The following is a 6,000-nucleotide window of genomic DNA, read 5'->3' on the forward strand; positions in this document are numbered from 1 at the left end:
AGGCACCGTCTACTCACATTCACAGGTCCCACAGCTTTACTGTCTCTCCCGCCGCTAGCTTCCCCTCGCTCACTCATCCCTCACTCTGGATTAGGAACGCCTCTGGCGTCAACTCCACCCGGAATCTCTACCCTGCAGAGCCCTCCTGCATCATATCCACCACTCCCTCTACCTATCCTCACTCTGCCCCGGATGCGGTGAAAGAGCCACGGTCGAACACCAAATGTGGGGCTGGTGCAGGGGACCCATTCCGTCCAATTAACTCCCTGACTAGTGCATGGAGGCGTTCGGCCGCTCGGACCCCCAGCTCCAGAAGGATCTCGTGACTCGAGCGGCTGAAGCCATCGCGACCCTCCGGGTCGCAACCCACCGCACGCACCTTTATATGAATGAAAGTTATTTCTCTGTAGTGTCTATTATCCCGGCAACCGGTAGAATTACCGTCAGAAATTTCTCACGGCAGTCGCCTCTTATAAGCTAAGAGCGCTACGCAGAGATTCTATGGGATAAATATTCCCTAAAGAGCTGTGTTTGCAGCTGCCCCTGTAGCGCTGTGGTTTTAAACGAGAAATATAACTCAGTAGAGTGGATACTGGGGCGTCACCGTCCCAAGTCAGCGTTGAAGTCACCGCTTGTCCTGTGTTCTTCATCGTCCGCGTCTCCCGAGCTGTGAACCTTTTTCCAAAATTTAAACGAGAAGGCTCAGGTTCGAGTCCGACATTGCGACGTTTTTCTTTTTTTTTAGCTTTCAAAATTTTCGGTCATCGTTATTTAGTTAATACTTTTAGATGCGACGCTGAGAGGAGCATCTCTTGCCGGCGGCCCTTTCTGGCGTCCGTCGTCGTCGGCGTCCGCGTCCGCACAGCTGCGTCTCTACTCCGCTCACCCCCTCTCCTCTCTCCGATAGCGAACACTCTCGCCCAACATCTGCGTGCGCGTGGCGCAGCGCACTCCCACTCCGCCGGTGGGCGGCGCTGCGCCCGGCGCAAGCACGCTGTGCGCATGTGCAGCGCCCTCTCTCTCCGCGGTCTCCTCTCCTTCGGGCGCGCTGCGCGTATAAGCGGAGTTCCGCGCTCCGGCCGGTCTCTCAGTCGACGGTCGTCCGCGCTACGCTTGCTCTCTCTCTCTCTCTCTCTCTCGCATTACCCGACGATTGCTCACGCAAATCGAGTAATCGACCCAACAAAAACGCACAATGGAACCCCCTTCAGCGTCGCATCACACCAGGGTTCCCGCGAGGGGAGGTGGGCGTAATTTTTTTTACTCTGGTTTTTACTGTATCAAGATATCGACGCACAGCACTTCTACAATGGAATGAATTACGTTTAATATAGGTAGTGTTCTCTGTCGTTGTGCTGGGTTAGATTAGGTTTGTTGCAGTTGGGCTGGATTTAGGTAGGTGATGAAGCGTTCGCTTAGGTCGCGCTAGGTTCGGTGAGGTTATGTTATGTTCGGTTAAGTTGGGATGTAATATTCTACAGCAAATTTTATTCCAGCTAGCTTTTATAAAAACTGCCGTGAGATTTTCCCGGAGGTAATTCTCACGGCTGCCGTGAGATTAGACGCAGCCTTATTTCTCTCTCTCTCTCTCTCTCGGCCAGCGCTAGCAGCCGCCAAGATATGGCGGCGGGACAACGACAAGCAGGCAGTTTGTCGGTGATCTAGCTCTGCTAGACTCATACAGGAAAGTAATATTCGCTCAATGGTAGAGTTAACTCAATTTTGTGGGGTCTAGAGGGGTGAAAGGTACGCGCCGAGTCCCGGCGGCTGCTGCCGGAGCGCGAAATCACCAGAAAAATCGACACCATGTAGAGCGAGCCTAACAAAGGCTTGGTCGCCCGTGTTCGGAAGCATGCAGGCGGCGTTAAAATTGCGTGCGCCTGTTACCTTGACAGTCTTCCGAAGCGCCCGGGGAGGCAGTAGGCTTGGAAATGACAAACGCCGGGGGCTTCGAGCAAAAGCTGCAGATGATGAAGATGCCCAGAAGTGGGATTGGCCAGGGGTAATTGAAATACGTTAGGACTTCAAAATACTAATTGATTTAAGGAAAGGTAGAGGCCGTAAAATGACATTTCGCTATGATTGAAACGCCACTTTAACATTAATTATTTGCCATTCAGCAGTTCAACCAACCTGAAGCACGAAGGTAGGCTTTGATACAATTATACACCCCTTTTTGCATATCCCAACTTTTCTGCACGTGAGCCGAAGTGTGCTCCTTTTTTATCTCTCGTAATGATGATAATCAATTTATTTCAGGTTCTGTTTCTCGTTTTTTACGCACCAATCAGTAAAACAAAATTTATTGTAATTCCGGCTCTAATTCCGACGCTATACAATATTAATTTATTTCCATAAAATATATGGTGGATTTGTTGGGAAAAAGCCGCTCTAGGCAGCTTGACAAGCCCTAAAATCCATTGGCAGAGGCAGCAGCAGGGGCGGTGTGAGAAAAAAAAGAAAAACAAAGAAAGAAACCTTTTCGAAAAGAAAGGAAAATGAAAACCAAAATAACAGAGAAAGAGAAGAGGGACTCCTCCCCTCAAAATAGAAGAAACATCAACAACAACTAGTAGTACTACTGCAATAACAACAAATACAGAAAAAAGAAGAAAAGAACAAGAAACCGGCGCTAGAGATGTACAAGTCAAGGCATAGGGTAATTCAATTCGATGTCACAAGTATAACGGCTCGAGCGGGACAGTGTTCAAGCTAATTACAAGCAGAACGCTAACTCTTGGGGCAATACAGAATTCGGGCGACAACCACTACTGCAGGAACAAGAAGAGTGCAGCTTACAGGCATCAAACATCAATGAATTCTCTAGTAATGCGCCTTGTGTATCATTGATGTTTGAATTCTCTAGTAATGCGCCTTGTGTATCAAAGACAAATGCTGTTTTGGCGTGGTGGGCGAACACGACATCAAATGATATGAGCGTCAAAGAAGAAAATTGGTTCCTGCGCTAAAGAAATGCAGACAAACTACCTAAACAAATTACACATAAAATGTTTCCTTCTCACCACTTACTACTATTTATTCTAGCAATATTCGTATCCTAACGAGGCAGTAAAGGTGTAAAGAAGCACTTACCCCCGTATGGGCGTTAAAAAAGTTCTCAGACTCCCTTTGCGCTCCCTTTAACACGGGAGTACATTTTGACAGTAAGAAAACACAAGCGGTGTAGGAATGATATTGCCTGAATCGTAGAAAAAGAGAACAGGGGTAATAGAAGAAAACGAAAGTATAAACCTGAAAATCATTGCTCTAACATGGCACAAAGCCGCCTGCAATGAACGGCGTACCTCTAGCAGTGCCTATACATACAGCGCAGGAAAACGGGGTACCTATACACACCTATACCAGGAGGCGGCACCCAGCCTTCACCCCAGCGTCCGGGCGAATTCCGCTACTAGCGCCATATTCTCCCCTGGTGAGCCTGGGGAAGTATTCTTGGGTTATTATTGCCACAGCAACACCGATGCCACATTGGCCTTGAAGGCGTTATAACTGCCCTGGCAACAATGCGAGGGGGCCCAGCTTGCGTGGGGGAGAGGTGAAGCTCTCGCTGTCATGCCGGTTTCCTTCTGCCCCCCCCCCCCCTCTGCCCCCACCCCCACCTCCGATTACAACCCGGCAACCGCCGCTCCGCTGCCGCTGCGACCGGCTACGCTGCCCGGCGAACTCAGCTAGGGCAGTAACGACTCCAGCTGAAATATCACTTGAACACTTCATTCGCGTAACGTGCGCGTACCCGACGCCCAGTGAGAAACACTCATGCGCACTAATACACAAACAAGTCTGTCTGTCATCAAGCATAGCAGACGCACAACACAAGTCCTATCCTTCAGTTCAGCTTCACGGCATACAAACGATATTCTTACCTTTCGCTAACCGCACCCAAAGAGACTTGTTGCGAATCATCGTGGTGTTCGTCGCTTTTCATTTGCAGCACCATAATGTCTGATATGATTATGATGATGATGATGATTTGGATTTTTTGGCGCAAGGCCAGCTGGGGCAAAGAGCGCCAAACAGAAGTATATAACAGATACGGTGGCTATTAAAATGTGTAAGCCAGAATAACAGTAAAATCAAATAAAATTCAATTCAATTCAATTCAATTCTTTATTTCCTTTGAGAGGAAGGGGCTGGAGCTATAAGCTGTGAGTCCAGCTTGACAAACGCTCCAGCCCCGTATACAATGGCATTAGTGTCGGCGGTGCGACACTCGTCATAGGTAAAACATAATTGAAATAACCATTACACAACAAAAACACTCAACATAACAAAAAAATTCATTATACATATCGTAAGCAGAACTGCCTAAGACTGTTTTTAGTATAATATACAATGTTGCTGACAAACTTTGAAAGGCGTAATATAGGCATATTAAATACTCTTCTGTTAACTAAAAGTTCAGGGTCTTTTTATGTAACAAAAGGTATTGAGCATCAGAATAAAAATGATTCTGGGAAATCCAAGGAACACACTGATGTCAATAAAATAAGTAAAAGTGATGGCAAAGGTGATGGCTAGTTAATAGGGCCAGTTTTGATTATGCATGATAGGAAATGAGGTTTAAAAAGTGAACATCAGCCAAATATTTAAGAACGCGTTGCACAGAAACCACGGCATTGTCACCTAAAAACAAAGAAGGGTGTACCGGAATGTGTTGTCTGTACAGTTCATTAAAGTGACTGTGTCTTGCGACGAGTTCCTTGCGTGTGATTAGGATGCTGACTACGGATAGGCCCTCCCCACACCTGCTACAAACGGGTATCGGCGAGCTAGTGAGCAAGTGTGAGTGTGTTACATGTGTGTGGCCCATCCGCAACCTAGCTAAGGTAACTTCAATGTGTCTCTTGTGTGAGGCCGTTGTGGTTCGTCCTAAGTGTGGGTTTATTGCGTGTAACTTGTTATCTGTCTGTTCATTTCATTGTGCTTGCATTTTTTACGAAGCTGTTGTCGAATTTGTGGCTTAAGGACACTGTGTGTTAGTGTTATGTCTACTGTGTTCCTGAGTGCGGCAGCAGGGGCCCTCTCATCAGCAACCTCATTGCTAGCGATCCCAGCGTGGCCAGCACAAGACCAGAAAGAGTTTTTGGGCCTATGTAGACATGATAGTGTTCAGGACTATACTGAAAATTCTGTTTTTGCACGGCTTGTGTGATGCCAATGCGCGCACAACGCTCAAGGAATCAGTATATATCATAGACTTTGGAATTTTGTGTTGAACAATGTGTTGTGCAATGAGTAAGATGCCATATGCTTCAGCTGAGGAAATTGTGGTGTATGTGCGCATGGTTCTGCATGTATCAAAGTTTGGCCCATGAGCAGCGCAAGACACCAGGGTTGCTGTTTTTGATGCGTCACTATAGAACTGTACACAATGATACTTATACTGCAGGGACAAGGCGTGCTGCAAAATAGCAGTTTGTGGTACCCTGGTTTTATCAATTTTTATGAAGGACAAGTCACCAGATACAGGTTGAAGCTGCCAGTGTGGTGAAACTTCAGTAAACGAAGATGTGCAAATGTCTAAAAAAGGAGATGTTGAAACCAGAAGCTTCCTGTCTCACCCTAAATGAGAACGACAAAGAAACGGACGGGCGATTTACAAACAGTGGAGATGCGGATGTATCATTAAAAAGAGGTTTAAAAGGATGGTTATTCAGCGATGAATTTTTAAAAGCGAAGAGCAAGTTCATGTACCTTAGGTGGTCCTGAAGGCACCACTTGTTACACTCCGCATACCACCTTTGGACGGGCCTAGTGCGGAAAGCACCCGACGCAAGGCGAAGCCCCAAGTGCAGCACTGAGTAGAGCATTCTTAATGCTGTTTTTGTCACCGACCCATACACCCCACTGCCATAGCCCAAACGAGACCCAACCAAAGAAGTTTACAGTCATAGCAGGAGTTCTTTGTCGGCAGCATACGATTGGTGTGATGGGATCTTAAGGATATTCATTGTTTTGAGACATTTATGCTTCGGTTGC

Source organism: Haemaphysalis longicornis, unplaced genomic scaffold (assembly GCF_048455015.1).
Source record: "Haemaphysalis longicornis isolate Haplotype H1 unplaced genomic scaffold, Haemaphysalis longicornis Haplotype H1 scaffold_1, whole genome shotgun sequence".
NCBI lineage: Eukaryota > Metazoa > Arthropoda > Arachnida > Ixodida > Ixodidae > Haemaphysalis > Haemaphysalis longicornis.